Below are 11,372 nucleotides of genomic sequence, written 5' to 3'. Positions count from 1 at the left end.
TCAGATCTATGTTCAGCCATAGCTCATATATTCTACTGCCTGTATTGATTCATTACTAGGCATGAATAACAGGGCTATTTCAATAAAAATGCAACATAAAAAAAAATCACTTACATAACTGTCTACATACAAATACCCCACAGTGCAGCACAATACTCATCAAATTAAGTTCCCTTTAATTAAAAGCTTAGTCAAACAGAACCGTATCAAGTAGTCAAAAATGGCTATTTTGTGTCAATGCAGTTGATACTAGGATATAATGAAAATGAGGTTTGTAACCACTAAATGGCTTAGCATTTAATGAGTTCAATAAGAACTTTTGTGTTAGTTAAAAACTTCCCTGGACTACAAAAGTCAACAAGGAGAATATGCGACTTGGATAATAAGAGCTAAATTTGAAGCAGTATAGGTTTTGTAGTTTTGAAGTACCACTTTTAACTTTTAAAATGTGTATTGACAATTTAAATAGACATTCCTGCAAAATTAATGTTCACATGATACCAAATATAATCAATTTTAGTAAAAGTATTTCTACTAAAAAATACATATTTCTGTAGCCTTTTTCAATATGAAGTTACTTGTTCTGAAGTTGAATTACTTAACCGTTTCCCTAACTGTGCTTTCTAAACCCAAATAGATAAAGGATATATAGACATGCAATTCTAACTGTATAAAGCTGAAGGAAATGGACTTGATACTACTTTCCTAGACACCTCTAGAGCTAGGATCTGTGTTCAAAACGTTTCTCAGCTATATATCATGACAAAATTCTTCATTGATATCTGTATTTTAATGTGAGTTATGATATGTCCTGTCAGTTTTAAGGGAGGCAGATCGATTTTTTTTTCCTCTTCCAAGAAACCTTTTCTTGCCTTGGACAAACTTAACAAGACTTGCAAACTCTTTCAAATAGATAGTCTTTCTAATTGCTCTTTTCTCCAGATACTTGACTGTAGCTCAGCTCATGATGGTCAGATGGGCATGAACAGCTCTGTATGCTGCCCATGAATTTGAATTTTGAGTTCTGCTTCCTGTCTAGCTGACATCTCCCACTTTCTCTTTCCTGTATTCCTTGCATTGTTTTGGGTTTATTATCAAGACATCTGTCCAGTATCTGCTTCCTTTATCTTTCAGTTTGGACTAGATAGCATTTTTTGCTACATGAATTCTAATTGCTTTGACAATAATTAATTCTAGAACTGTTTGGTTTTCAGTATTCTAACTTTAAGTGTCAGGATTCCAGCCAGAAGATAATCTCTTGGTAGTAAGCTGTTACCTCCATTGGTTCCAGAATGTCAGACTGGAGTTTCAGCTTCACATCATGCCTAAATAGATCAGTAAAATTTATTTTTATACATAATTAACAGTATTTGTGTGGTACTTTGCACAATAATTCCTATTGTCATTGCTGTAATACATTTCAGTAGTACTCCTTGGCATGAGACAATGAAGATCTCTTTTGACAGCAATATTTTTAGCCTGAAAATATATAGTATAGTGCTACTTAAATTTCCTTCCCTTGTCCTCCACATTAATGAAGCTTCACTTCTGGTTCATTGTTAGCCTAAATAACTTCCACCACTCAGGATTTTTTTCCTTTGTTTTTCCTTTAATTTCTTTTTCTTTACTTCTGTCAGATTATGTGTCTCTGTGTGACTAATTGAAGTATAACACCTGAAGTAAAAAAAATCCAACATTAAAAACAAAAATTGCAATAGGTAATTTGAGAGCAACATTTAAAAACATTATTTTAAAATTTGAGAGTAAACTATTTAATCTGTAAGTCACATGCATTGATATTTTTCAGTATTGTCTTCTCTTTTCAAATTATTCACCAAATAATATAATAGCAGATAATATTTTAATTAAGATGCTAATATGATATTAGTCAAGTTTCAGTCCAGGAATCATCTTAATAGGTCAAAATTGCCATATCAAAACCTAATATAACACAGAAATCTTGTCTGTGATAACCACAGAAAGCATGCAAAGTGGGAAAGAAAAAATATTTTACTGAAACTATTGAAATGATCAGAAATTAATTGCTCAGTTGCTAGTTCAGTAGATTTACATTACCCTTGATATAAAAGTCACAGCATTGCTATGCTGAAAATCACTTATGAACTTGCATTGATTAATGAACCTATATATTACACACCTGGACGTCCCCCAGAAGTCATACTGCAAACCAGAACAAAAAAAAAAGAAAAAAGAAATACTTTATTTGACGAGCAGTCCGATGGCTAACAAATTGGAATAATTTAGATTGAGAAAAGCTGGGCGACCATTTACAAAACCAAAATGACAAACAAGCAAACCCTCATCCTATTTGGGAAAGGAGTCTACTTTAGCTGGCTTCTAGTTCTGGGGTTTTTTTCTAGATTTTTATTTATGATGTTTCAGAGCATGTGATATTTTACCATAATTTTAATGGGAAATTCCAAACATTTAAGCAATGAGAGTAATGAGACACCTGCTTTTCTGCATATTTGAGACAAAAAAATATAGTTCAATATCATTAAAAAGGCTCAAATTCTAAACCGACAGAAAATATATTTACTCACATAATTTTGCAATCAAAGTGTAGAACTTTTATCTACAAGAAGCTGTTGCAATAGAAAACATGGGCAAATATTTTAATTTTTTTGCTAGTTGGCTATTCAGAATAATTAATTGCATTTTTGGAAGAGATGTTAACTATCCTTCAAAATATTAAACAGGTTTTTAGTTCTGTTTTACTATTAAAAGAAATTAGTGTCAGAATCAGATTAACGACAAATTTTTTCTCACAAGCGAAGCACTTATTTGATGACCACAGATTTTTATATAATGTGGCAATAACTTTGTTCCTGTTGTTTGTACATGGCACTTAATTTTAAGACAGGCTAAGAATGTTCATAAGGCACAAAGCATAAAATGTGCAGAAATTAATCTGTTTCAGCTTTCTCACAGTGTTGATTTTCTCCACCTATGTTTAGAGAGAACAACTCAAGGTTATTTCTATTTTCTTAACAGATTTCAGCTAAAATAGATTCTAGTAACTGCTACATGTTGATAATGACTGTAAAACCCTTAATGGTAATCAGATGATTGTATAACTTCCTAAACAATAAAAAAGGGGGTTTTTTTATCATTAGAATGTAGGTATCTCAGCAGATTCTTACAAAGATACATTTATTTATATATGTATACGCACATGTACATATATAAATATGCATAGATATACATATAGATATATAAATGTGTATGTATATGAAGAGACAGGCATTGAAAGTGAGGATATGTGAGCTAGTAGCTCTACTGCAAAGCCTCAAAAGCCATTTCCTACCTAACCTTATCATAGATATTTTGCATTTTTGGCATGTAGCAAAACAGCATTTGAGGAGGGAGCATTTGATTAGGAAAGGTCTCTCAAGTTACCTTAAAAGCAAAAGGAAGATGTTATTCTCCACCAGGTAGGAGACACAAACTTCTGCTGTTGAGTGTTTCTTCTGTAGAAAGAAAATTTCCATTAGGAATTGGGAATTTCAAAGGACAATCCTCATACCAAAATGATTTGAAATACTTCACCTTTTTGAATGCCAGGACCATGACTATAAAGTTCAGAAACTATGTACAAGAAAGAGCTGTAACTAAAACCCAAGGGACATTTAATAGATATTTCTTCTTCTGCTTAGAATCTTTTTCCAACCTAAAATGGTCTTTGCAGATGCCCTGCAAAGAACCTTGGTTCTTATAAACATCAACTTCTGAACACCAGGTCATGACTTCTTAACAGGACCAGTTCATTTATCAGCTTCCTGCTTTAACATTAGAAAACAAAGTCTGCTCGTACAAGGCTCTGAAGTTATGTGCTGTATACAATAAAAGGGCACACAGTATTCAGAGAAGGTTTGTTGGACAATTTTTATAAATTCTGTCATCTTGATATGATTTTTATTGTGTGGAGTTAATTTCCAAATAGCAATTCACATCATCAGAGTGCTGTGGAATCATTGTGATTGTCATATCAATGTCAGCAGCATGAAGCAGCATTGCTCTGTATATTGTGCCGTAGCAACAATTACAGAACTGCTTTAGAAAGGAAAAATAAAAGTAAAAAATGTGTATAATCAAATGATCAGTTTAAAACCTGTTATCACTCAGATAAGATGCCTGGTATTTGTTACTAAATTAATTTAAATCAAAGCTCTTCCAGAGTCAGTAATTGTCAGATCCTCAGCTTGACATGATCTGTTTTTAGCATGACACCACCAAAGGCCGGTGATTAAGGGATTAAAGTGGGATTTAATTTATGAACAGCCATAAAGAAAGACAAAAGGGATGAAATGTCTTCTTAGTAGTTCTGCTTAAAAATCATATGAGCCTATAAACTGCTACCTGTATTCCTAAGTAGGGATGTGATGGCAGAAGTAGATTTTCTGTTTCTATCTGAAATTAATTCAGTTTTGCTGTTTTGTCTGCATTTTGTATTAGACCAACATATAGCATAGAGAGTGATTTTGACAGTTCAATTCAATAAATTTTTTAAACTTTACTTGATCAATAACGCACATTTCTAGAAGAGTCAATAACAGAAGTAGAAGTTCAAAATAGTTTTATAACTGCATATAATATAGTGCTTTAATTCCCAATATGCTTAGTAATTTCTGTGTTTCAGTTTGCATACAATTGTTACAAGGAACTGAATCATTCATATTAAAACAGATGGGTGAATTTTATCTTCAATATATAATGGAGTTTAGAGCATAAGATGAAAATTAATAAACAGATGTGAATGAAATTTGCATGCTACATATTTAATCTTTTTAAAAATCTCTTTTGCAAGTTGGTTGTTTTGTTTTTGTTTTGTTGTTCGGGTTTTTATAGTGATTAAATAAATCCAAGCTCTGTCCTCAATTACAACTCTTAAACTCTGTAGGAAGCAATTTTAACTTACTTTTTATTACTTATTAAATTCCTAGGAAAAAAAATATTCTCAGCCTACTCACGTATTTTTTTTTCCTTTTCTCCAAAAAATATTTCTATCCCCAAAACAACCTTCTGGCAATTTAGTGTACATTTATGGGAAAAGTTTTGATATTTTATTCATCATTACATAGAAACAAAACAGAGCTGCGCTTTCTAGAAAGTGACTTCTGATAAATGGTAGATGTATTTTTACATACACCAATGGACTCTGTATTACATTGTCACAGTAATGACTTAATTTTTAAAAGGCCCTAAATTTTTTCCAGTTTCAGGATTTGAAATAAAGCTTATTTTGATGTCTGTGTGCAATAGGAAACTGTAGAAATGAAAATTCAAGGTAACATTATGCTTTATTCTCTCTAGTTCAGCATGACTGATTCAATTTCTTTTCAGCTTGGCACCAAGAGTAACTTGCTTTCCCATTGTGAGACAATTATCTTTACTAATATGATGAAGAGTAAAGATTATTAATCTTTACATGTATTATCATCTCACCCAGTAGATCATGTTCTGGATAGAATGTATTTCTGTGATGAATTACTTTGAAATAATCAGTTACATATTATGCATTAATTACACAAAGATCATACAGATGAAACCATAGAATTTCCATATGAGATGTTGTAGAGGGAAGAAAGGTATGCTTTCTAAATTTTGTAACATAGACCAGCTTCTTACTCTCAGTAAAGCTGTCCAGTGATGTACAACAAAACAATTGTAAAGATTTTTCCTAGCCTTGTTTTGTTGCAGTTTACACATTCTGACACTTGGGTAAAGCTTTAGCTTTTCTTCTAAAGTTGTTATGCTGAAGTTTCTGTTACAAAGAACCCTGCAACCTAAGTATGCATGAACACTTTTTCCTGATACATGTCTTAATGACAGGACTGCAGACTGCTGTACACCATTAGTGGAAATACCCTTTTCCTCCATATAGCGCTGACACAAGTGTTCAGTGGCAAACTTGCCCAGACAAGCTAGCTGAGCACATCTGTCTTCAAAATCTGTACAAAATGCTGAGTGGCTCTGATTAAAACTTAAAGCTTTAAATGGCTTCACTCATCTCTGTCCACTCAGCAGGTCTATTTCTGATTTATCACCATGGCATTTTAAATTGGCTAGACCATTCTTGCTAAGAGCCCTACTTTGAGCCTTGAGTGACGAAACCTGTGCGTCTATCTTGCTGCTGGAAATTCACTGCAAGGTACTTTCATGGTAGACAGGAATGTGTTTGGTCTTTTTTCAAGGACTGGTTTAGACTCAGGTATTATTTCTTACAAATCCTGGCAATAGATCTAAGGTATGTATTTGATCAAAACATTCTTTCTTTCGTTGAGGGAAATTACTACTCCTACCCAAAGGTGGCAGCTGCAGCACTGTGGCAGGTACAAAGGAAAAGGGTGCACTCTAGTGGGTTTAGCTGTGTCTGCTCTCAAATTAGTAAAGCAGGACTGAGAAACCTCTCTGCAGATGAAGGTGACTCTTTCCCAGTCTCCCCATCTCTCTGCCCAATGCTATGACAAGAAATGCAAGATGTTCCACAGCTTGCCTGATGAGCCTCTCCAGTGCAAAATCTGTTGTCTCACACTTTCACAGCTGTGTTTCAGCTAATTAGAAGCAATATAGAATGGTTTGGGTTGGAAGGGGTCTTAAAGATCATCTAGTTCCAACCCCTCTGCCATGGGCAGGGACACCTTCCACTAGACCAGGTTGCTCAAAGCCCCATCCAACCTGGCCTGGAACACTTCCAGGGATGGGGCATCCACAGCTTCTCTGGGCAACCTCTTCCAGTGCCTCAGAGCCTACCCTCACAGTGAAGAATTTTGTCCTAATTATCCTTTATAAATTTGGTAGAATTGAAGCAATAACTTCAGTTTTGATGTTTCATGTATAGTGATGTTGTCACATGCACCTGACTTAACAGCTGGCCAGAGGCCCCTGGGAGGAAGATCTTCTTAGTTCAGGATTATGCTTGTGTGTCTTTTGCTTTTCCTGTATAAAGGTTAAAGCCAAGCTTGTGTTCACCCAGAATACACTAACGTGATTTAGATTTGTTTTTAACTCGTACTACAGTTATAAAAAATGTAATACTATCATTCTACTGGATGCTTACCTAGTTATCTGCTTATATTTGATGGTTCTGTTGTTTCCTCTTTAAAATGCCTACCAAGCTACTTAGTTTATGACAGTAGCATTTTTCACCTTGGTGGCTTTATATGAAATAATGGGTAAAAAAGTAGTGAGAGAAACTTTGATAGAAATTGGAGAAAATGGCTCTGGCAGTGAGGTTGATTCTATCTCATATTGTCATTATGAATTTTATTCATGTTTGCAACTATCTTAGAATAAACCTTTGTAAAGAGACCTCAAGAAGTCCTCTATATTCTGTAGTCCTCTATATTCTGCATACCTCAAAGAAGGCTGAATTATAGTTACTTCATTTTAACATATACGCTCTTGCAAGATCTTAAATTATGACTCCCCAGAAAACTTGTTTTACTATTGTTATGACCTGAAAGCTTCTCCTAATGTATAACGTAAGTCCTTTTTGCAATTCAAACCCATTGCATTTTTACTTATCCATCTTCACCACACATTATTCTGTGATCCCTTTTATGCATCTGAGAACAACTATTATATCCCTAGCATCTGTTTTCTCCTTTGTAAAATATGCACTGTCTTGTAGACCATTATTTCTAGATCTCTGCTTATGCTTTTCTTTTGCACTCCCTAGATTGCTGATTTCTTGAGCTGCAGTGTACAAAACCCCCTAGTATTTCAACCAAGGCTATTGATTATTTTTTGTATTACCTAATTATTATTTTTTATATATGTATATACATACACACACCTCTCTTTATAACAGGATTGCATTTTTTACTCATATCCATCTAGTGATCTGTTATAACCACAGACCTTTTTCTGAAGAACTACTACCTACTTGTGTCCCTGTAAAAGTCTGCATGTCTACTGACAATCTCTGACTTGGCAAGTATAAATCTAGCCTTGGAATACCACTGAATTCAGTTTTGACTTCCTAAATATAGATTATGTTTATTTCAACTGGGTCATTTTTAAGACCTTTGCCAATAGATCCAGATCAGATGCCTGTTCTGTGTATCTCTGTATCTTTTTCTTTGGACAGTGAAAAAACAGGTAATTTTACTCTCTCCACATCTGTGGCCACTTCTTAGTGAATTAATCTAGAGATTACTAGCTTACTTGGGAAAATAGAATGCAAAGGAATGTAAATGTCTTATTACATCCCAGAAATTTTAGCCATTGCTTCTGTACTGTTCACAATGCATGTTATCACATGACAGAGAAAGGGGGAAAAGACCACATGCAACTTGTTCTTTTCAGTTCATGGTGATTGTTCAGTTTTGGTTTTTGGCGGGTTTTTTGTGGGGTTTTTTTGTTTGTTTGTTTGTTTCCCAGATGCATGCACATTATTTAATTTGCTTCAGTATTTCTTTCAGCTGAAAGCAATTTGATTGATTTATATTTCTTTCCCTTTTTTTCATGAAGATCCAGTGGGTAAGAATCAGGTGGAAGGCCAACAAGGCAGATATCATGGTGATAGTCTGTTATAAACCACCCATCCAGGACAGAGAGACATGAAATATTCTACAAGCAACTGGGAGAAGTCCCATGATCGCTAGCTCTTGCTCTCGTGGGGGACTTCAGCCTATGAAATGTCTGCTGGAAATACAATATAGCAGAAAGGAAACCGTCTGGGAGGTTCCTGGAGTGTGTGGAAGATAACTTCCTGATACAGCTGGTCAGTGAGGCAACCAGGGGAGATGCCCTGCTGGACCTGCTGTTTGCAAACAGAGAAGGGCTGGTGGGTAATGTGGTAGTTGAAAGACATCTTGGGTATAGTGGCCGTGAGATGATAGAATTATCAGTTCTCGTGGAAGTAAGGAGGAGGATCAGCAGAAATGCCACCTTGTACTCCTGGACGGCAGACTTTGGCCTGTTTAGGAGCCTGGTTGACAGTGTCCCTTTGGAGACAGTCTTGAGGGGCCAAGGGGTCCAGGAAGGCTGGGCATTCTTCAAGAAGGAAGTCTTAAAGGCACAGGAGCAGGCTGTCTCCATGTGTCAAAAGATGAGCCAGCAGAGAAACCAGTCTGGCTGAACAGAGAGCTTTGGTGGCTAAAACTCAGGGGAAAAAGGAGTTTGCTACCTTTGTAAGAAGGGGCAGGCAACTCCGGAGGACTATAAGGATGTCGCGAGGTTATGCAGGGTAAAGATTAGAGAGGTGAAAGCCCAGCTAGAACTCAGGCTGGGCACTGCTGTAAAAGATAACTAAAAATGTTTTTCCAAATATATTAGAAACAAAAGGAGGGACAAGGATAATCTGCATCCTTTATTGGATGTGGCATGGAACATTGCCACAAAGGCTGAGGTATTTAATGCTTTCTTTGTCTCAGTCTTTAATAGCAAGACCAGTTACCCTCAGGGTACTCAGCCTCTTGAGCTGAAAGACAGGGATGAGAAGCAGAATGAAGTCCCCACAGTCCAGGAGGAAATGGTTAGTGACCTGCTGTTCCACTTAGACACACAGAAGTCTATGGGGCCACATGGGATCCACCCAAGAGGAGCTTGCCAATCCACTCTCCATCATTTGTCAGCAGTCCTGGCAAACTGGGGAGGTCCCAGAAGACTGGAGGTTAACCTATGTGACACTCATCTACGAGAAGGGCTGGAAGGAGGATCCAGGAACCTATGGGCTGGTCAGCCTGACCTTATTGCTGAGGAAGGTTATGGAAGAGATCATCAGGAGCGCCATCACACAGCACATACAGGACAACCACGGGATTAGGCCCAGCCAGTGTGGGTTTATGAAAGGCAGGTCCTGCTTGATGAACCTGATCTTCTACAACAAGATGACCTGCCTAGTGGATGAGGGAAAGGTTGTGCTAGTTGTCTCCCTGGACCTTAGTAAAGCTTTTGACACTGTCTCTCACAGCATTCTCCTAGAGAAGCCGGCTGCTCATGGCTTGGATGGATGTACTGTATGCTGGGTTAAAAGCTAGCTGGATAGCCAAGCCCAAAGAGTGGTAGTAAATGGAGTTACATCCAGCTGGCAGCCAGTCAGAAGTGGTGTTCTCCAGGGCTTAGTACTGGGGCCAGTCCTATTTGGATGGGGGAATGGAGTGCACCCTCTGTAAATCTGAAGACAACACCAAGCTGGTAAGGAGTGTTGATCAGCTTGAGGGTAGGAATACTCCACAGAGGAATCTAGACAGGCTGAATTGATAGGCTGAGACCAGTTGTATGAGGTTCAACAAGAAGCAGTGACAGGTCCTGCCCTTGGGTCTCAACAACCCCATGCAACTCTACAAGCTTGGGGAAGAATGGCTGGAAAGCTGCCCAGCAGAAAAGGACCTGGGGGTGCTGGTTGACAGCTGACTGAACATGAGCCAGCAGCATGCCTAGGTGGCCAGGGCAGGCAGTAGCATCCTGGTGTGTATCCAAAACAGCATGGACAGGAGGATAAGGGGAGAGATTGTTCCCCCTGTACTTGGAACGTGTGAGGCTACATCTTGAATATGGTGTTCAGTTTTGGGCCCCTCACTACAACACAGACATTGAGGTGCTGGAGTGTGTCCAGAGAATGACAGTGAAGCTGGTGAAGGGTCTAGAGCACAAGTCTTATGAGGAATGGTTGAGGGAACAGGGGTTGTTCAGCCTGGAGAGGAGGACCCTCATGGGAGCCCTTATTGCTTTCTACAACTACCTGAAAGGAGGTCATAGGCAGGTGAGGGTCAATCTGTTCTCACAGATAACAAGTAGACAAGAGGAACAAGAGGAAATAGCCACAAGTTGTACCAAAGGAGGTTTAGATTAGATATTAGGAAAAAAATTTTCACTGAAAGAGTGGTCAAACATCGGAACAGGCTGCCCAGGAAAGCAGTAGAATTACCATCCCTGGAGGTGTTCAAAAAAATGTGTAGATGTGGTGTTTATGGACATGGTTTAGTGATGGACTTGGCGATCCTGGGTTAATGATAAGTTTTGATGATCTCAAAAGCCTTTTCTAACCTAAATGATTCTATGGTTATCTTTGTCCTGTCTTTCAATACAATGCACAGTTAAAGATAACTGTTACCAAATCTAGGATTGCTACAGCCACGTCTGCATGTATCTAGAAGAGAATTTGTCACTTCCAGGAGACAGCTTTAATGTTTTTATATTCATTGCTTTCACAAAATATTCAGATGATAATCTCAATAAATGCAATTAGAGTGGAGTAAGATAAATCCTGAAAAAAAGAAAGAGCAAGTTGGAGACTATTTGACTAAATTGGAGGCTTTCATAAATAATCTCTGACCTTTCTTTTTATATCAGTTGAGTTCTTATCCTTTGTCTATAATATTGTGTTAACACCCTTTATCTCT

The sequence above is a fragment of the Falco rusticolus genome, chromosome 3, assembly GCF_015220075.1.
Source record: "Falco rusticolus isolate bFalRus1 chromosome 3, bFalRus1.pri, whole genome shotgun sequence".
In the NCBI taxonomy this organism is placed as follows: domain Eukaryota; kingdom Metazoa; phylum Chordata; class Aves; order Falconiformes; family Falconidae; genus Falco; species Falco rusticolus.
Note: the sequence above shows the minus strand (reverse complement) of the source record.